The sequence below is a fragment of the Chiloscyllium plagiosum genome, unplaced genomic scaffold, assembly GCF_037043375.1.
Source record: "Chiloscyllium plagiosum isolate Xiang-an unplaced genomic scaffold, Cpla_swu_hap1 HiC_scaffold_11, whole genome shotgun sequence".
In the NCBI taxonomy this organism is placed as follows: domain Eukaryota; kingdom Metazoa; phylum Chordata; class Chondrichthyes; order Orectolobiformes; family Hemiscylliidae; genus Chiloscyllium; species Chiloscyllium plagiosum.
Window position 1 is genome coordinate 38,683,769 of NW_028270149.1, and position 23,561 is coordinate 38,707,329.

The 23,561-nt window shown below is 46.7% G+C and overlaps 1 long non-coding RNA gene across 1 annotated transcript; it reads right to left on the reverse strand.

The window, feature by feature from the left end:
- Positions 1 to 484: 484 nt before the first annotated feature.
- On the reverse strand, positions 485 to 6,126 carry LOC122557297 (uncharacterized). Its single transcript, XR_015758573.1, has 2 exons — positions 5,152 to 6,126; positions 485 to 2,326 (listed from the first exon to the last, which is right to left on the reverse strand). It is a non-coding gene; the product is annotated as an uncharacterized LOC122557297 (long non-coding RNA).
- Between the last annotated feature and the right edge of the window lie 17,435 nt (positions 6,127 to 23,561).

Below are 23,561 nucleotides of genomic sequence, written 5' to 3' on the forward strand. Positions count from 1 at the left end.
GTTATCACACACTTCCAGAGCAAGTGGGAACCCTGGGCCTCTTTGTTAAGAGGTAGGGATACTACCACTACCGGCTCTAAACACTAATTTATCCAGTTGCTAGCGGCGATCACAGGTGGAATGACAGTGATTGAGGATGGAATTGCTGGGATGGGGAAGTGATTGTACATGAGATGAGAAGCAAGAGGCAGCTAATCCGCAATGGACACAGCAGGAGCTGTTTAGAGTTTTAGGTCAGCACTCTTTTAAACTTATGCTTTAGGTAGTATCTTCCGCAGTCCTTTTAACGATGCCCATGGTCCTGGCTGTTAAAACTGCAGCTAACTGTGGCTGCAAGGTGTCCTTTTTTTGTGAAAGTTCTGAGTATTCCTCCGATTTTCTGATTTTGTTTGCAATTAGGGAAAAATGCAACGCAACACCATTTTTCTAGCTTTTTGCACCACAAGAAATATAACATACAAATAGCAAAAGCAGAAACTAAAAGTTAAAAACTGCAACAATTTTATTTTAAATATAATACACTTAGGTTAAATAGTATACCACATCTGTGCGCTATTCTCTATGTAGTTGTTCCAGAAAGATATATATTCAACAAAATGTTTTAAAAATACTAGAATTAAAACACTTACCATCACCTGACAAGAAATCACAGAGAACAAAGTAAGATCAATTTAATTTTTTTCAGGTTAAGTACATTCATATTTTCCATTTCATCTTTTTCTTATATAAGATTCCAATGAAACCTGGGCATTAGAAACCACTGTACTTCACCATTTGAATTATCATTTAACCTTATTGCTTAAGCTTTCAATAAAGTATTCACACAAGAACATTATGTCTTGCATCAAATTAGATATCATCTAATACTTTGCATTTGCAAGAAGCATATATTCTTTGAAATTATAATACTGAGTACTATTAAGAGAATTGAAGAAACAGCAATTCAGTAATATTTCTTTATAAACAATATTGTGTGCAAAAGTACTGTAGTATATATATGTATACATATCTTCTTATATATGTTCATTTTATATTCCTTCCTCTCCCATGCGGTCATAAGAAAAATTTTGAAACAGAGCAAAAGAAATTTATGGAGTATTTTTATATTGCAGTTTTTCTCATTGAAAATAATTTATGACAAAGCATAAGAAGAATCAACTGCAAATTGCCTCGAAAGCAAAATAAGCCTCTTTGTGAAAATGTCATAGGTATTAAGTAATCCTTTCTCAAATGTGTTTGAAAATATTTGTATTGTGAAAATAGAAAATATCATTCTATGTTAGACTGATAATAATTCTGGCATAACTTAAGCTACGCTATGGACTTTACAAATGTCCAGTCCAGTATAGAATCAAGTAAATAAGGAATATAAATTTACATTCATGCAAACATTACAATTTAAGCACAACAAAACAATGTAAATGCAATAAATATTTTATCATCTTACCAGCTGTCAGTACTTATGTATATGGTATTTGCAGTTTTCTTTCCTCCTGTTGTAAAAATTGTTACCCATACTATGTCTATGCAGGCAAGCTTAAGACTAAATGGTTTGCTTTCAAAAGAGTTTAGAGTCAGAAATATGTTCATGTAAACAGACAAGTCTGTCTTCAAATATCCCTGGTGCTGAAAGCTGCTTCCAGGCTTTCCAATTACAGAAGTTTAGGGCCATTCAAGTAGAGTCACGAAGTTTGGAATTCCCTTGGTCCCTTTCGTATTCTTCCTCGGCTCTCAGTATTTTTTTGCTTTTCAGTTTCCATTTATGGAAATGAAAGGTTGCAAGAGACATAGATAGCAAGGTGAATATTAAAGCCAGCAGGATAACCAGTGCCACAAAGGAAGAGATACTTTCCTCCAGACGCTTTGGATCCCCATCACTAGTTGAGTTAAATTTTGATATGTTTTCATTTTGGTTGCTTGGCAACAGCATAGGCATTGAAATTTTATGAAATTTGGAATTCATTTTGAATACAAAGGCTCAAAATCCCTCATGCATGGGTTCTTCATAAAGCATGAATATGAATTTAGGATTAACTTCTGCAAATGAATTGGTTCAACAATGTATCTCCATCAATGAAGTATCAAGCTATTGTTAATATTAATCAACTAACATAGATAAATTGGGGATTAGAAAGAGTTTGCGATGGATAATGTAGTCAACACGAAAGGCTTTCCATTGTTACAAGACAGCTTTGTCAGTAGTAAAAATTTCTTCAGTTATTTCTGAGCCAGTCTTAAGTAGTCCTGCAGTTTGATCCACACATAGTTTTTGAGGTTTTTGTTGGAAAAAGTGCTGAATTTCAAATCAGATGCTTGAGGGGATAGCCTAGAAAAGAAAAAGTTCCTTCTGAAATGTACAATTTTGATATTCATATAAAATCAATAATATTTTCCTTTGACTAAAATGTGTAGCTGCGAAGTAAAATCATTTTAAACTCTGCTGTCTGCATAATTTATTGTAAACTTCTACCAGCATTCAAATCAAGAATATCACTCCATGCTATAATGGAACAACTAGTTTACATATTAATATTGTTTTCATATTAATAATGTTCAAATTTTGCAACCATAAGAATCCAATATTGGGAGCAAATTGAAACATGACAGAGCACAGTCCTTTCACTCTTGGAACAAAGACAAAATTCATCATAGACAAATGAGACAATAATGTAATTTATCAAAGTGTTGACTAATTCAATATGAAATATGTTTGGGTTGTTTCATGGTATTTTCAAGTGTGAAAAAAAGTACATCAACTTGGCATTTCAATCAAAAAAGGCCGAAGGATAGAGGATGAGGGAAATGAAAATGCTTCACTGGTTCAATAAAATGGTGCTTTCATTAGACAGAAACCCTTATTAGTAGCCTGACTGGCTTAATAAAGTTGAAGAAAATTGAACCATATATATATATATATATATTATATATTATTACTAATAAATTAGCTTGGTCAGCCCAAGTGCAAATTTCTGGAAATGCATTAAAGAATTTTTCAGTTGATCAGTTTTCCCCTGGTGCATTTAATTTTCATCAAATAATCTAAATTAATGTGTATATTTATTGTATGAAAATCTTAAAAATATCAATAGTTTTCATGTAGATAGAGTTTTACAAAAATGGGATCAATTATGTTGCGCTCCCATCTTTAGGAAAAATAATCACTAAGGAATAATACAGAAAAATGCATGGCAAATCAAGAACTTGAAACAAATATGAAACTTGCAAATAAGTGGAGAAAATTGTAAATAAGTTTTAAAATTTTAATCGCGGGAACAGTTTTCTGATATGCCAGACTTATCTTTGTATGAAACCTATTTGTATTGTAGAGTTGCTTTATTTGAATGAACAGTAATTCAGCAGTGTTTTCAGTGAAGGTGGTCACGTAGCACTGAAATCATTTATTTTACTAATATGCAGTTCTCAAATGTAATATTGGAGAGATTACACTTCATTGCAATAGAAAAAAATTACAATATTTTCTTATATTCCTGAACGAATCTTTTACTCTGGGTTATGTCTAAGCACCAATTTTGTACTTTGTTTAGATTTTAATACAACCAGTGACAGAAATTTTGTAGTAACTGAAGTTAGTTCACATAATTATTGACTTGAGAATGTAATTATTTAAATTTTATTTTACCCAAGAAAAACAAAGAACTATCCAATTTTGAATTCAGATGTGTATTTTTTTACTAATGGACTTTGTATATTAGAGAAAGAAGCCTGCATTGACTTAATTAGGATCAGTTAGAAGTACTGTCTTCAAACAGATTTCTGCTTTAGTATTGCCATGTGTATAATGCTGCATTCTCAATACAATACAGTACATCTTAAAACAAATGATTTTGTTTTAATATATGTTCCTGTATTCTCTGATATTTGTGAATAGTATTCCTTTGTGGGTGACTGTAGAATCAGACTATCATTTGCTGTTCAGTTGTCTAACCAATTAAAGTCAAAAATATTGATGAAACCTTTAAAATATGATCTGAGTAGAATTAAAGTCAATCACTTACTAACATGTTTGCAAAGAACACCTGTACAAGGTTAGAATCATAGAATCCCCACACTGTGGAACTAGGCCATTTGGCCCATCGAATCCACACTGACTCTCCCAAGAACCTCCCACCATCCCCCACCCAATCCCCTCCACCCTATCCCTGTAACTCTGCATTTCCCATGGCTAATTCACCAAACGTACACATCCCCGAACACTAGTTGGGAAGATATGTTCTCATGAATTATTTAATTAACAGCACGTTATGTTGTCTTGACTTTACATTAATCAGGATGATTTTTCAAATTTCAGAATAAAGTTTAATAGAATTGGAGTTTTGTAAACTGTGAATTCCAATGTCTCACTATTTATTTAATAAATACTTATTAAGGTGCACTGTTTAGATCAAATACAGTTTTATTTCACTGGCATGGTCCAGTTTCCTTGTCAGTAGCAGTAGTTCAGATTACCAGGGTGAATAATATGACATGGTACTGCATTGATTTCTGTACCTTTGCAAATCCCATTGTCCAGTGAGACCAATAGAATTCATTTCCAACACACAATTACTTCAGATTACCTATTAGCTTTTCAATTACTGAATCTACTTATTAAAAGAACTGCTATAAGTCCAAAGACTGTAAAAGGAAAAAAGGTTAATTTATTATTGAATGAGGTGTAAAATGATAGAAACAAGCCAATTTAGACTTAGAAATATGTGCAGGTAGATGCAGTTTTGCATCACGTTCATACAACCGTGGTAATGCATGCCTATACACAGGGAATGCTAAATGCATGATTAGAAATAAAACCAATTAGAAATGAACCAATTAAGATCTTAATATATTGGGTATACACTTTGGAAAATATACATTGATTAAATGGTTCAAGTATATATTTAAGCTTGGTGATACCGAAAGTGAATTTGAGATATATGTGATTACTGTAGATTTACTAAGGATTCCTATATTTGAACTAAAATCTATTTTTTTTAAATGCTGGGTTCGTTCATCACACCATCATGTTTAATAAAAATGTTCAATTACCTGTCTTTTTACATTACAAGAACCCACTTTTGTGTTCCAGAATTTCCTATCAAACCATTGACGACGCAACATTCCATTTAGATGATCTCAACATGATAAAATCGTTACCTGAACTGCTTTGTTTGAAAGATCTGGAGCAGATAGAAGAATATTTAACGGGTAGACACTGCTGAACAGGCGGGCTCCACTGCTGCAGTATCACAGGTTTTCACGCTGGCGTTAAAATGACCCAGCATTATTCCAGATCGATCAACATTCAGCGATGTATCCGACCGGTGTCTCCCTCGCTCTCTCTTTTCAACTTTACTTTAGTTTATTTAGGATCATGTCACGTGAATAGAGTGGTACGGTCCAATACGAGATCTTGGGAAGAGATGGCATGATTCAGACAAAAAGGGAGGTGGAGACAGAGAGCCTCGGACTAACAGGGATGCAGTAAGGAGCGCAGATTTATATTCGCGAACAAGATCCCCATACCAAGTAGTACTGGCACTGAGACATATTAAAAGTTTAATTGAATTGCGTTGAAAGGTAACATATTTCTGGGATTTCCTTGTAGTTGGGTTCGTAGTTAAAAACAAGACAAGCCCTCTTCAATGCCAATGTTATCTGAATACTAAGGTTCCCTCACAGTTCTCCATGTGATCACGTATATGGACAACATTGGCTCAGAACAGTGTGAGACTAGTTTAGGTTACCTGAGGATACAATACGTGCACAATTATTGCAAGAATCCAAGTCTGAAAGAACGTATTTTGAGCACAGCAGTCAAAACCTGGTGAGCCCACCTGCATTGCAAAAGAAAACAAGCAAGCCGGATTTAGATCATAGCTGTCGATTTGTGAAATTGGAGCTCTTCTGTTCTTTTTCTCTAATAACAGAAGATTTTCACCCGCGCCGTACTCCGGTAGTTCACCGAAGTGATTGTTCTTAACGTGTGAGCTAAATCAGGGAGTATTAGCTATTCGTTCAGAGTAGCAATGAGCCCAATCTCTCCACCTCCCTCAATGTTCAAATTTGGGGAAATGAAGCACGATATGTACGTGAGGACAATCGTGGGGTCTGAATAAAATGATTTTTCCCCGTGACCAGAATGGAGTAACTGGTTAAAGGCAAAATATTGTGGATGCTGGGAACGTGGAAAAACAACAGCGAAACCAAGCAGGCCAGGCAGCCTCTGTGGGAGAGAGAGAGAGAGACACACACACACAGACAGAGACAGCATTCAGGTTCTTCACTAAACAGTGCGGGAGACGGGGCTAATCCCAGAAACTGCGATGTTTGCTGCTAATCTGTCCCAGCAATCTCTCATGCAATGTTGCTTGGAATATTAGTGCTATTTTCAAAGACAAAGTGGTTTTTTTTGTTTCATTCAACTGAAAACTCGCGATGTGATTACAATCTTGTTTAACGTGCAATGCCTTCTAGAGAGTGGTACTTTCGGATTACAATTCAAAAGTGGGACTAAGTGCTACTAAAGTTTCAGATTGATGAGGTAAATGAGGCTGTTCTGATTGGTGGCTAGGAGTATTACTGAGCACAATACATGGAGCTTGACTTTTCACTGATTTACATTATACATGCCCCAGCTGGTTGACGCTGGCATAAAATGCCTGAAGTGCAAATCATTCAGTTTAAAACCTCTCAGTACCAAATTAATGAAGAAAGTAATTCTTCATCCAGTATTAATGTACCCAGAGCAGCACATTGTGCAGAAGCGGCTGACTGGTTTATTGTGCAAGGAAGAGTGAGGAAGTGTTTTCATCTTCTGTTTATTGGTTAATCTGATTAAAGTGCCAATGGCTACTGAATGGGTCAAAATTATAGCAGCGGAATAAAATTACTCAGTGCAACCAGTTAATATGGGATTTGGCAAATCTGATTTTTAATATCAGCGAAGTTGAAACTGTATCAGGGAGAGGGGAAATGTTGGAACTGCTCAGCATGTCTGGCAGCAATGGAGCAAAGAAAAGCAGAGTTATTGTTTCATGTTGATGACCTTTCATCAGAATTGCTGTGGTAGATGGTCATTGACCTCAGATATTGGGCAGCATGTTCCCAAGCTTTTGGAGGTGACCTCAGAAAGGAAGTGGGGTGAGAAGATACTAGTAAAGGAGTTTGGATGAAGATCTTGACGTGATCCTACTCTCTTGTAAATTTTCCCCATAGGTCTGCAAGGGAGCCAATTGTGGTGGTTTAAAATGCAATTAAAATGCAATAAAACTTTCAATTGCTCTTTACCAGCATTACACAAGTCACATGCTGTTAGTGCAACTCACCAGATTCTCAATGGCATGTGTGTCATGGAACCTCACCGTAGAGTGAAGCCGAACTGATACCAACAGCATAAAAGGTGAAAAAGATTTGTCTCAGCCACAGTGAAAGGTTAGGGCTGACTGGAGTAGTTCTTTCAGCCTAAATGCATATGGACAGCAACTTTCTTTAGTGTGTTGGGGAGTTACACCAGGGCCACAAAGTGTGGGACACGTACACCAGGGCCACAATGTACAGGAGAGATACACCAGGGCCACAATGTACAGGAGAGATACACCAGGGCCACAATGTACAGGAGAGATACACCAGGGCCACAATGTGTGGGACACATAAACCAGAGCCATAATGTACAGGAGAGATATACCAGCGCCACAATATGTGGGAGAGATACACCAGGAACACAATGTACAGGAGATTTATACCAGGACCACAATGTACAGGACAGGTACACCAGGGCCACAATGTACAGGAGAGGTACACCAGGGCCACAATGTGTGGGATAGGTACACCAGGGCCACAATGTACAGGAGAGGTACACTAGGACCACAATGTACAGGAGACATACACCAGGGCCACAATGTGTGGGAGAGGTACACTAGGGCCACAATGTACAGGAGAGGTACACCAGGGCAACAATGTATGGGACAAGTAAACCAGGACCACAATGTGTGGGACACTTAAACCAGGACCACAATGTACAGGAGAGGTACACCAGGGCCACAATGTGTGGGACACGTAAACGAGGACCACAATGTGTGGGACACTTAAATCAGGGCCACAATGTGTGGGAGAGGTACACTAGGGCCACAATGTACAGGAGAGGTACACCAAGGCCACGATGTACAGGAGAGTTACACCAGCGCCAAAACGTACAGGAGAGGTACACCAGGGCCACAATGTACAGGAGAGGTACACCAGGAGCACAATGTGTGGGAGAGGGACACCAGGACCAAAATGTACAGGAGAGGTACACCAGGGCCACAATGTACAGGAGAGGTACACCAGGACCACAATGTATAGGAGAGGTACATTAGGGCCACAATGTATAGGAGAGGTACATTAGGGCCACAATGTACAGGAGAGGTACACTAGGGCCACAATGTACGGGAGAGGTACACCAGGACCACAATGTATAGGAGAGGTACATTAGGGCCACAATGTACAGGAGAGGTACACTAGGGCCACAATGTACGGGAGAGGTACACCAGGACCACAATGTATAGGAGAGGTACATTAGGGCCACAATGTACAGGAGAGGTACACTAGGGCCACAATGTACGGGAGAGGTACACCAGGACCACAATGTATAGGAGAGGTACATTAGGGCCACAATGTACAGGAGAGGTACACTAGGGCCGCAATGTACAGGAGAGGTACACCAGGAGCACAATGTGTGGGAGAGATACACCAGGAACACAATGTACAGGTGATTTATACCAGGGCCACAATGTGTGGGATAGGTACACCAGGGCCACAATGTACAGGAGAGGTACACTAGGACCACAATGTACAGGAGACGTACACCAGGGCCACAATGTGTGGGAGAGGTACACTAGGGCCACAATGTACAGGAGAGGTACACCAGGGCAACAATGTGTGGGACACGTAAACCAGGACCACAATGTGTGGGACACTTAAACCAGGACCATAATGTACAGGAGAGGTACACCAGGGCCACAATGTGTGGGACACTTAAACCAGGACCACAATGTGTGGGACACTTAAATCAGGGCCACAATGTGTGGGAGAGGTACACTAGGGCCACAATGTACAGGAGAGGTACACCAAGGCCACGATGTACAGGAGAGGTACACCAGCGCCAAAACGTACAGGAGAGGTACACCAGGGCCACAATGTACAGGAGAGGTACACCAGGAGCACAATGTGTGGGAGAGGGACACCAGGACCAAAATGTACAGGAGAGGTACACCAGGGCCACAATGTACAGGAGAGGTACACCAGGACCACAATGTATAGGAGAGGTACATTAGGGCCACAATGTACAGGAGAGGTACACTAGGGCCACAATGTACGGGAGAGGTACACCAGGACCACAATGTATAGGAGAGGTACATTAGGGCCACAATGTACAGGAGAGGTACACTAGGGCCACAATGTACGGGAGAGGTACACCAGGACCACAATGTATAGGAGAGGTACATTAGGGCCACAATGTACAGGAGAGGTACACTAGGGCCACAATGTACAGGAGAGGTACACCAGGAGCACAATGTGTGGGAGAGATACACCAGGAACACAATGTACAGGTGATTTATACCAGGGCCACAATGTGTGGGATAGGTACACCAGGGCCACAATGTACAGGAGAGGTACACTAGGACCACAATGTACAGGAGACGTACACCAGGGCCACAATGTGTGGGAGAGGTACACTAGGGCCACAATGTACAGGAGAGGTACACCAGGGCAACAATGTGTGGGACACGTAAACCAGGACCACAATGTGTGGGACACTTAAACCAGGACCATAATGTACAGGAGAGGTACACCAGGGCCACAATGTGTGGGACACGTAAACGAGGACCACAATGTGTGGGACACTTAAATCAGGGCCACAATGTGTGGGTGAGGTACACTAGGGCCACAATGTACAGGAGAGGTACACCAAGGCCACGATGTACAGGAGAGGTACACCAGCGCCAAAACGTACAGGAGAGGTACACCAGGGCCACAATGTACAGGAGAGGTACACTAGGGCCACAATGTACGGGAGAGGTACACCAGGACCACAATGTATAGGAGAGGTACACTAGGGCCACAATGTACGGGAGAGGTACACCAGGAGCACAATGTATAGGAGATGTACACCAAGGCCACAACGTACAGGAGAGGTACACCAGGGCCACAATGTTTGTGAGAGGTACACCAGGGCCACAATGTACAGGAGAGGTACACCAGGGCCACCATGTACAGGAGAGGTACACCAGAACCACATTGTACAGGAGAGGTACACCAGGGCCACAATGTGCGGGAGAGGTACACCAGGCCACAATGTGCAGGAGAGGTACACCAGGACCACAATGTGTGCGACACGTACACCAGGGCCACAATGTGTGGGAGATGTACACCAGGACCACCAGGTATAGCAGAGGCACACCAGGACCACAACGTACAGGAGAGGTACACGAGGACCACAATGTACAGGAGAGGTACACCAGGGGTCACAATGTGTGGGAGGGTTACAACAGGGCCACAATGTACAGGAGAGGTACACCAGGGCCACAACGTACAGGAGAGGTACACCAGGGCCACAACGTTTGTGAGAGGTACACACCAGGGCCACAATGTATAGGAGAGTTACACCAGGGCCACAATATACAGGAGAGTTACACCAGGGCCACAATGTGTGGGAGAGGTACATCAGGGCCACAATGTGTGGGAGAAGTACACCAGGGCCACAATGTATGCAAGAGGTACACCATGGCCACAATGTACATGAGAGGTACACCAGGGCCACAATGTGTGGGACACGTAAACGAGGACCACAATGTGTGGGACACTTAAATCAGGGCCACAATGTGTGGGAGAGGTACACTAGGGCCACAATGTACAGGAGAGGTACACCAAGGCCACGATGTACAGGAGAGGTACACCAGCGCCAAAACGTACAGGAGAGGTACACCAGGGCCACAATGTACAGGAGAGGTACACCAGGAGCACAATGTGTGGGAGAGGGACACCAGGACCAAAATGTACAGGAGAGGTACACCAGGGCCACAATGTACAGGAGAGGTACACTAGGGCCACAATGTACGGGAGAGGTACACCAGGACCACAATGTATAGGAGAGGTACATTAGGGCCACAATGTACAGGAGAGGTACACTAGGGCCACAATGTACGGGAGAGGTACACCAGGACAACAATGTATAGGAGAGGTACATTAGGGCCACAATGTACAGGAGAGGTACACTAGGGCCACAATGTACAGGAGAGGTACACCAGGAGCACAATGTGTGGGAGAGATACACCAGGAACACAATGTACAGGTGATTTATACCAGGGCCACAATGTGTGGGATAGGTACACCAGGGCCACAATGTACAGGAGAGGTACACTAGGACCACAATGTACAGGAGACGTACACCAGGGCCACAATGTGTGGGAGAGGTACACTAGGGCCACAATGTACAGGAGAGGTACACCAGGGCAACAATGTGTGGGACACGTAAACCAGGACCACAATGTGTGGGACACTTAAATCAGGGCCACAATGTGTGGGTGAGGTACACTAGGGCCACAATGTACAGGAGAGGTACACCAAGGCCACGATGTACAGGAGAGGTACACCAGCGCCAAAACGTACAGGAGAGGTACACCAGGGCCACAATGTACAGGAGAGGTACACTAGGGCCACAATGTACGGGAGAGGTACACCAGGACCACAATGTACAGGAGAGGTACACCAGGGCCACAAAGTACAGGAGAGGTACACCAGGGCCACAACGTTTGTGAGAGGTACACACCAGGGCCACAATGTATAGGAGAGTTACACCAGGGCCACAATATACAGGAGAGTTACACCAGGGCCACAATGTGTGGGAGAGGTACATCAGGGCCACAATGTGTGGGAGAGGTACACCAGGGCCACAATGTATGCAAGAGGTACACCATGGCCACAATGTACATGAGAGGTACACCGGGACCACAATGTGTGGGAGAGGTACACCAGGACCACAATATATAGATGTACACCAGGATCACAATGTGTGGGAGTGGTACACCAGGGCCACAATGTACAGGAGAGGAACACCAAGAGCACAATGTGTGGGAGAGGTACACCAGGGCCACAATGTTTGTGAGAGGTACACCAGGGCCACAATATACAGGAGAGGTACACCAGGGCCACAATATACAGGAGAGGTACACCAGGGCCACAATGTGCGGGAGAGGTACACCAGGACCACAATGTATAGCAGAGGTACACCAGGACCACAATGTACAGGAGAGGTACACCAGGGGCCACAATGTGTGGGAGAGTTACACCAAGGCCACAATGTATAGGAGAGGTACACCAGGACCACAATGTGTGGGACACGTACACCAGGGCCACGATGTGTGGGAGGTGTACACCAGGACCACAATGCATAGCAGAGGTACACCAGGACCACAATGTACAGGAGAGGTACAGCAGGGGCCACAATGTATAGGAGAGGTACACCAGTGCCACAATATATCGGAGAGGTTTACACGAGAGCCACAATATGTGGGAGAGGTACACCAAGGCCACAATATATAGGAGAGATACACCAGGGTCACAATGTGTGGGAGAGGTATACCAGGGCCACAAAGTACAGGGGAGGTACACCAGGATCAAAATGTACAGGAGAGGTACACCAGGACCACAATGTGTGGGAGAGGTACACCAGAGCCTCAATGTTTGGAAGAGGTACACCAGAACCACAATGTACAGGAGAGGTACACCAGGGCTACAATGTGTGGGAGAGGTACACCAGGGACACAATGTGTGGGACAGGTACACCAGGGCCACAATATATGCGAGAGGTACACCATGGCCACAATGTACATGAGAGGTACATCGGGACCACAATGTGTGGGAGAGGTACACCAGGACCACAATGTATAGGAGATATACACCAGGGCCACAATGTGCAGGAGAGATACACCAGGGCCACAATGTGTGGAACAAGTACACCAGGGCCACAATGTACAGGAGAGATACACCAGGGCCACAATGTACAGAAGAGGTACACCAGGACCACAATGTACAGGAGAGATACACCAGGGCCACAATATACAGGAGAGGTACACCAGGGCAACAATGTTTGCGACACGTAAACCAGGGCCACAATGTGTGGGAGAGGTACACCAGGGCCACAATGTGTGGGACAGGTACACCAGGGCCACAATATATGCGAGAGGTACACCATGGCCACAATGTACATGAGAGGTATATCAGGACCACAATGTGTGGGACACGTACACCAGGGCCACAATGTACAGGAGAGGCACACCAGGGCCACAATGTGTGGGAGAGGTACACCAGAGCCACAATGTGTGGGAGAGGTACACCAGAGCCACAATGTACAGGAGAGGTACACCAGGGCCACAATGTGTGGGATAGGTACACCAGGACCACAATATACAGACGTGGTACACCAGGGCCACAACGTACAGGAGAGTTACACCAGGGCCACAATGTACAGGAGAGGTACACTAGAACAAAAATGTACAGGAGAGGTGCACCAAGGCAACAATGTGTGGGAGAGATACACCAGGGCCACAATGTATCGGAGAGGTACACCAGGGCCACAATGTGTGGCAGAGATATACCAGGACCAAAATGTACAGGGGAGGTAAACCAGGTCCACAATGTACAGGAGAGGTACACCAGGGCCACAATGTTTGTGTGAGGTACACCATGGCCACAATGTATAGGAGAGTTACACCAGGGCCACAATATGTGGGAGAGATACACCAGGATGACAATGTACAGGAGAGGTACACCAGGGCCACAATGTACCGGAGAGGTACACCAGGCCCCCATTACAGGAGAGTTAAACCAAGGCCACAATGTACAGGAGAGGTACACCAGGCCCACAATATATGGAAGAGGTACGCCAGGACCACAATATGTGGGAGGTGTACACCGGGACCACAATGTGTGGGAGAGATACACCAGGATCACAATGTACAGGAGAGGTACACCAGGGCCACAATGTACAGGAGGGGAAAACCAGGGCCACAATGAACAGGAGAGGTACACCAGGGCCACAATGTATAGGAGAGGTACACCAGGACCACAATGTGTGGGACACGTACACCAGGACCACAACGTGTGGGACACATGCACCAGAGCCACAATGTATTGGAGAGGTACACCAGGGCCACAATGTGTGGGAGAGGTACACCAGGGCCACAATGTGTGGGAGAGGTACACCAGGGCTACAAAGTACAGGAGAGGTATACCTGGGCCACAATGTGTGGGGGAGATACACCAGGACCACAATGTATAGCAGAGGTACACCCCGCCAAAATGTACAGGAGAGGTACACCAGCCCACAATGTACAGGAGATGTACATCAGGGCCACAATGTGTAGGAGAGGTACACCAGAGCCACAATGTACAGGAGAGGTACACCAGGACGACAATGTAGAGGAGAGGTACACCAGGGCCAAAATGTACAGGAGATTTACTCCAGGGCCACAATGTACAGGAGAGGTACACTAGGACGACAATGTACAGGAGAGGTACACCGGGGCCAAAACGTAGAGGATAGGTACCCCAGGACTACAATGTACAGGAGAGGTACACCAGGGCCAAAGTGTACAGCAGAATTACTCCAGGACCACAATGTACTCGAGAGGTACACCAGCACCACAATGTACAGGAGAGGTAAACCAGGACCACTAATGTATAGGAGAGGTACACCAGGGCCACAATGTACAGGAGAGGAACACCAGGGCCACAATGTATAAGAGAGGTACACCAGGTCCACAATGTATAGGAAAGGTACACCAGGGCCACAATATGTGGGAGAGATACACCAGTATCACAATGTACAGGAGAGGTACACCAGGGCCACAATGTACAGGAGAGGTACACCAGGACCACAATGTGTGGGACACGTACACCAGGACCACAACGTGTGGGACACGTGCACCAGGGCCACAATGTATTGGAGAGGTACACCAGGGCCACAATGTACAGGAGAGGAACACCAGTACCACAATGTGTGGGATTGGTACACTAGGGCCACACTGTGTGGGAGAGGTATACCAGGGCCACAATGTGTGGGAGAGGTACACCAGGGCCACAATGTACAGGAGAGGAACATCAGGGCCATAATGAACAGGAGAGGTACACCAGAGCCACAATGTATAGGAGAGGTACATCAGGACCACAATGTGTGGGAGAGGCACACCAGGACCACAATGTGTGGGAGAGGCACACCAGGGCCACAATGTGTGGGAGAGGTACACCAGGGCCACAATGTGTGGGAGAGGCACACCAGGGCCACAATATACAGGAGAGGTACACCAGGGCCATAATGTGTGGGATAGGTACACCAGGGCCACAATGTACAGGCGTGGTACACCAGGGCCACAACGTACAGGCGAGGTATACCAGGGCCACAATGTACAGGAGAAGTACACCAAGGCAACAATGAGTGGGAGAGATACACCAAAATCACAATGTACAGGAGAGGTACACCAGGGCCACAATGTGTGGGAGTGGTACACTAGGGCCACGCTGTGTCGATAGGTACACCAGGGCCACAATGTATAGGAGAGGTACACCAGGACCGCAATGTATAGGAGAGGTACACCAGGGCCACAATGTACAGGAGAGGAACACCAGGGCCACAATATGTAGGAGAGATACACCAGGATCACAATGTACAGGAGAGGTACACCAGGGCCACAATGTACAGGAGAGGTATACCAGGGCCACAATGTGTGGGAGAGATACACCAGAATCACAATGTACAGGAGAGGAACACCAGGGCCACAATGTGTGGGAGAGGTACACCAGGGCCACAATGTACAGGAGAGGTATACCAGGGCCACAATGTGTGGGAGAGGTACGCCAGGGCCACAATGTACAGGAGAGGTACACCCCGCCAAAATGTACAGGAGAGGTACAACAGCCCACAATGTACAGGAGATGTACATCAGGACCACAATGTGTCGGAGATGTACACCAGGGCCACAATGTACAGGAGTGGTACACCAGGACGACAATGTACAAGAGAGGTACACTAGGGCCAAAATGTACAGGAGAGGTACACCAGGGCCACAATGTGTGGGAGAGGTACACCAGGGCCACCACGTATAGGAGAGGTACACCAGGGCCACAATGTGTGGGAGAAGTACACCAGGGCCACAATGTATAGGAGAGGTACACCAGGGCCACAATATGTGGGAGAGATACACCAGAATCACAATGTACAGGAGAGGTACACCAGGGCCACAATGTACAGGAGAGATATACCTGGGCCACAATGTGTGGGAGAGGTACGCCAGGGCCACAATGTACAGGAGAGGTACACCCCGCCAAAATGTACAGGACATGTACACCAGCCCACAATGTACAGGAGATGTACATCAGGACCACAATGTGTAGGAGAGGTACACCAGGGCCACAATGTACAGGAGAGGTACACCAGGGCCACAACGTGTGGGAGAGGTACACCAGGGCCACCATGTATAGGAGAGCTACACTAGGGCCACAATGAATTGGAGAGGTACACCAGCGTCACAATGTATAGGAGAGATACACCAAGACCGCAAGGTATAGGAGAGGTATACCAGGGCCACAATGTACAGGAGAGGAACACCAGGGCCACAATGAACAGGAGAGGTACACCAGGGCTACAATGTATAGGAGAGGTACACCAGGACCACAATGTGTGGGACACGTACATCAGGACCACAACGTGTGGGACACGTGCACCAGGGCCACAATGTATTGGAGAGGTACACCAGGGCCACAATGTATAGGAGAGGTACACCAGGACCACAATGTGTGGGACACGTACACCAGGACCACAACGTGTGGGACACGTGCACCAGGGCCACAATGTATTGGAGAGGTACACCAGGGCCACAATGTATAGGAGAGGTACACCAGGACCACAATGTGTGGGACACGTACACCAGGACCACAATGTATTGGAGAGGTACACCAGGGCCACAATGTGTGGGACACGTACACCAGGACCACAACGTGTGGGACACGTGCACCAGGGCCACAATGTATTGGAGAGGTACACCAGGGCCACAATATGTGGGAGAGATACACCAGGATCACAATGTACAGGAAAGTTACACCAGGGCCACAATGCACAGGAGAGGTACATCAGGGCCACAATATGTGGGAGAGATACACCAGGACCACAATGTACAGGACAGGTACACCGGAGCCACAATGTACAGGAGAGGTACACCAGGGCCACAATGGGTGTGCGACACGTACACCAGGGCCACAATGTACAGGAGAGGTACACCAGCACCACAATATGTGGGAGAGGTACACCAGGGCCACAATATGTGGGAGAGGTACACCGGGGCCACAATGTGTGGGAGAGGTACACCAGGGCCACAATGTACAGGAGAGGTACACCCCGCCAAAATGTATAGGAGAGGTACACCAGGACCATAATATGTGGGAGAGGTACACCGGGGCCACAATGTACAGGACAGGTACACCAGGGCCACAATGTATAGGAGAGGAACACCAGGGCCACAATGTGTGGGAGTGGTACACTAGGGCCACGCTGTGTGGAGAGGTACACCAGGGCCACAATGTATAGGAGAGGTACACCAGGACCGCAATGTATAGGAGAGGTACGCCAGGGCCACAATGTACAGGAGAGGAACACCAGGGCCACAATGTGTGGGAGAGATACACCAGAATCACAATGTACAGGAGAGGTACACCAGGGCCACAATGTACAGGAGAGGAACACCAGGGCCACAATAAACAGGAGAGGTACACCAGGGCCACAATGTACAGGAGAGGTATACCAGGGCCACAATAAACAGAAGAGGTACACCAGGGCTACAATGTATAGGAGAGGTACAGCAGGACCACAATGTGTGGGACACGTACACCAGGACCACAACATGTGGGACACGTGCACCAGGGCCACAATGTATTGGAGAGGTACACCAGGGCCACAATATGTGGGAAAGGTACACCAGGGCCACAATGTACAGGAGAGGTAAACCTGGGTCACAATGTCTGGGAGAGGTACGCCAGGGCCACAATGTACAGGAGTGGTACACCCCGCCAAAATGTACAGGAGAGGTACACCAGCCCACAATGTACAGGAGATGTACATCAGGACCACAATGTGTAGGAGATGTACACCAGGGCCACAATGTACAGGAGAGGTACACCAGGACGACAATGTACAGGAGAGGTACACCAGGGCCAAAATGTACAGGAGAGGTACACCAGGCCCACAATGTGTGGGAGAGGTACACCAGAATCACAATGTACAGGAAAGGTACACCAGGGCCAAAATGTACAGGAGAGGTACACCAGGGCCACAATGTACAGGAGAGGTACACCAGGACCACAATGTGTGGGACACGTATACCAGGACCACAACGTGTGGGATACGTACACCAGGGCCACAATGTACAGGAGAGGCATACCAGGGCCACAATGTGTGGGAGAGGTATACCAGGGCCACAATGTACAGGAGTGGTACACTAGGGCCACCATTACAGGAGAGTTAAACCAAGGCCACATTGTACAGGAGAGGTACACCAGGCCCACAATATACAGGAGAGGAACACCAGGGCCACAATATGTGGGTGGTGTACACCGGGACCACAATGTGTGGGAGAGGTACACCAGGGCCACAATATACAGGAGAGGTACACCAGGGCCACAATATACAGGAGAGGAACACCAGGGCCACAATATACGGAAGAGGTACACCAGGGCCACAATATGTGGGTGGTGTACACCGGGACCACAATGTGTGGGAGAGATACACCAGGATCACAATGTACAGGAGAGTTACACCAGGGCCACAATGTACAGGAGAGGTACACCAGGCCCACAATATACGGAAGAGGTACACCAGGGCCACAATATGTGGGTGGTGTACACCGGGACCACAATGTGTGGGAGAGATACACCAGGATCACAATGTACAGGAGAGGTACAGCAGGGCCACAATATGTGGGAGAGATACACCAGGACCACAATGTACAGGATAGGTACACCGGAGCCACAATGTACAGGAGAGGTACACCAGGGCCACAATGGGTGTGCGACACGTACACCAGGGCCACAATGTACAGGAGAGGTACACCAGCACCACAATATGTGGGAGAGGTACACCAGGGCCACAATATGTGGGAGAGGTACACCGGGGCCACAATGTGTGGGAGAGGTACACCAGGGCCACAATGTACAGGAGAGGTACACCCCGCCAAAATGTATAGGAGAGGTACACCAGGACCATAATATGTGGGAGAGGTACACCGGGGCCACAATGTACAGGACAGGTACACCAGGGCCACAATGTATAGGAGAGGAACACCAGGGCCACAATGTGTGGGAGTGGTACACTAGGGCCACTCTGTGTGGAGAGGTACACCAGGGCCACAATGTATAGGAGTGGTACACCGGGTCCACAATGTATAGGAGAGGTACACCAGGGCCACAATGTATAGGAGAGGTACACCGGGACCACAATGTATAGGAGAGGTACACCAGGTCCACAATGTACAGGAGAGGAACACCAGGGCCACAATATGTGGGAGAGATACACCAGGACCACAATGTACAGGAGAGGTACACCAGGGCCACAATGTACAGGAGAGGTACAGCAGGGCCACAATATGTGGGAGAGATACACCAGAATCACAATGTACAGGAGAGGTACACCAGGGCCACAATGAACAGGAGAGGTACACCAGGACCACAATGTGTGGGACACATACACCAGGACCACAACGTGTGGGACATGTGCACCAGGGCCACAATGTATTGGAGAGGTACACCAGGGCCACAATGTGTGGGAGAGGTACACCAGGGTCACAATGTGTGGGAGAGGTACACCAGGGCCACAATATGTGGGAGAGGTACACCAGGGCCACAATGTATTGGAGAGGTACACCAGGGCCACAATATGTGGGAGAGGTACACCAGGGCCACAATGTACAGGAGAGGTATACCTGGGCCACAATGTATGGGAGCGATACACCAGGATCACAATGTACAGGAGAGGTACACCAGGATCACAATGTGTGGGACATGTACACCAGGGCCACAATGTGTGGGAAAGATACACCAGGACCACAATGTGTGGGAGAGATACACCAGAATCACAATGTACAGGAGAGGTACACCAGGGCCACAATGTACAGGAGTGGAACACCAGGGCCACAATAAACAGGAGAGGTACACCAGGGCCACAATGTACAGGAGAGGTACACCAGGGCCACAATGTGTGGGAGAGATACACCAGAATCACAATGTACAGGAGAGGTACACCAGGGCCACAATGTACAGGAGTGGAACACCAGGGCCACAATAAACAGGAGAGGTACACCAGGGCCACAATGTACAGGAGAGGAACACCAGGGCCACAATAAACAGAAGAGGTACACCAGGGCTACAATGTATAGGAGAGGTACACCAGGACCACAATGTGTGGGACACGTACACCAGGACCACAACATGTGGGACACGTGCACCAGGGCCACAATGTATTGGAGAGGTACACCAGGGCCACAATGTGTGGGAGAGGTACACCAGGGCCACAATATGTGGGAAAGGTACACCAGGGCCACAATGTACAGGAGAGGTAAACCTGGGTCACAATGTCTGGGAGAGGTACGCCAGGGCCACAATGTACAGGAGAGGTACACCCCGCCAAAATGTACAGGAGAGGTACACCAGCCCACAATGTACAGGAGATGTACATCAGGACGACAATGTGTAGGAGAGGTACACCAGGGCCACAATGTACAGGAGAGGTACATCAGGACCACAATGTACAGGAGAGGTACACCAGGACGACAATGTACAGGAGAGGTACACCAGGGCCAAAATGTACAGGAGAGGTACACCAGGCCCACAATGTGTGGGAGAGGTACACCAGGGCCACCATGTATAGGAGAGGTACACCAGAGCCACAATGTGTGAGAGAAGTACACCATGGCCACAATGTATCGGAGAGGTACACCAGGGCCACAATGTGTGGCAGAGATATACCAGGGCCAAAATGTACAGGGGAGGTAAACCAGGTCCACAATGTACAGGAGAGGTACACCAGGATCACAATGTGTGGGACATGTACACCAGGGCCACAATGTACAGGAGAGGTACACCCCACCAAAATTTATAGGAGAGGTACACCAGGACCATAATGTGTGGGAGAGGTACACTCGGGCCACAATGTACAGGAGAGGAACACCAGGGCCACAATGTGTGGGAGTGGTACACTCGGACCACGCTGTGTGGAGAGGTACACCAGGGCCACAATGTATAGGAGTGGTACACCGGGACCACAATGTATAGGAGAGGTACACCAGGGCCACAATGTATAGGAGAGGTACACCGGGACCACAATGTATAGGAGAGGTACACCAGGTCCACAATGTACAGGAGAGGAACACCAGGGCCACAATGTACAGGAGAGGTACACCAGGACCACAATGTGTGGGACACATACACCAGGACCACAACGTGTGGGACATGTGCACCAGGGCCACAATGTATTGGAGAGGTACACCAGGGCCACAATGTGTGGGAGAGGTACACCAGGGTCACAATGTGTGGGAGAGGTACACCAGGGCCACAATGTACAGGAGAGGTATACCTGGGCCACAATGTATGGGAGCGATACACCAGGATCACAATGTACAGGAGAGGTACACCAGGATCACAATGTGTGGGACATGTACACCAGTGCCACAATGTACAGGAGAGGTACACCAGCACCACAATATTTGGGAGAGGTACACCGGGGCCACAATGATTGGGACCTGTACACCACGGCCACAATGTACAGGAGAGTTACGACAGGACCACAATGTGTGGGAGAGGTATACCAGGACCACAATGTGTGGTAGAGATACACTAGGGCCACAATGTGTTGGAGTGGTACACCAGGGCCACAATGTATAGGAGAGTTACGCCAGGGCCACAATGTACAGGAGAGGATACACGAGGGCTACAATGTGTGGGAAAGGAATACCAGGACCACAATGTGTGGGCAAGGTACACCAGGACCACAATGAACAGGAGAGGAACACCAGTACCACAATGTGCGGGAATGGTACACTAGGGCCACACTGTGTGGGAGAGGTACACCAGGGCCACAATGTACAGGAGAGGAACACCAGGGCCACAATGAACAGGAGAGGTACACCAGGGCCACAATATACAGGAGAGGTACACCAGGGCCACAATAGAAAACATTGAAAACATAGAAAAATATACAGCGCAGTACAGGCCCTTTGGCCCTCGATCTTGCGCCGATCCAAGCCACCTAACCTACACTAGCCCACTATCCTCCATATGCCTCTCCAATGCCCGTTTAAATGCCCATAAAGAGGGAGAGTCCACCACTGCTACTGGCAGGGCATTCCATGAAATCACGACTCACTGAGTAAAGAACCTACCTCTAACATCTGTCCTATACCTACCACCCCTTAATTTAAAGCTATGCCCCCTTGTAATAGCTGACTCCACACGTGGAAAAAGGTTCTCATGGTCAACCCTATCTAAACCCCTAATCATCTTGTACACCTCTATGAAGTCACCCCTAAACCTTCTTTTCTCCAATGAAAACAGCCCCAAGTACCTCAGCCTTTCCTCATACGATCTACCTACCATACCAGGTAACATCCTGGTAAACCTCCTCTGCACCCGTTCCAGTGCCTCCACATCCTTCCTATAGTATGGCGACCAAAACTGCACACAATACTCCAGATGCGGCCGCACCAGAGTCTTATACAACTGCAACATGACCTCAGGGCTCCGGAACTCAATTCCTCTACCAATAAAAGCCAGTACACCATATGCCTTCTTTACTGCACTATTTACCTGGGTGGCAACTTTCAGAGATCTGTGTACATGGACACCAAGATCCCTTTGCTCATCCACACTACCAAGTATCCGACCATTAGCCCAGTACCCCTTCTTCTTGTTACTCTAACCAAAGTGAATCACCTCACACTTCCCTACATTGAACTCCATTTGCCACCTTTCTGCCCAGCTCTGCAACTTATCTATATCCCGCTGTAACCTGACACATCCTTCCTCACTGTCAACAACTCCACCGACTTTCGTATCATCCGCAAACTTGCTCACCCAACCTTCTAGCCCCTCCTCCAGGTCATTTATAAAAATGACAATTAGCAATGGTCCCAAAACACATCCTTGCGGAACACCGCTAGTAACTGCACTCCAAGATGAACCTTTACCATCAACTACTCCCCTCTGTCTTCTTCCAGCCAGCCAATTCCTAATCCAAACCTCCAACTCACCCTCAATGCCATACCTCCGTATTTTTTGCAGTAGCCTACCATGGGGAACCTTATCAAACGCCTTACTAAAATCCATATACACCACATCTACCGCTTTACCCTCGTCTACCTCCTTAGTCACCTTCTCAAAGAATTCAATAAGGTTTGTGAGGCACGACCTGCCCTTCACAAAACCATGCTGACTATCCTTGATCACATTATTCCTATCCAGATGTTCATAAATCCTATCCCTTACAATTC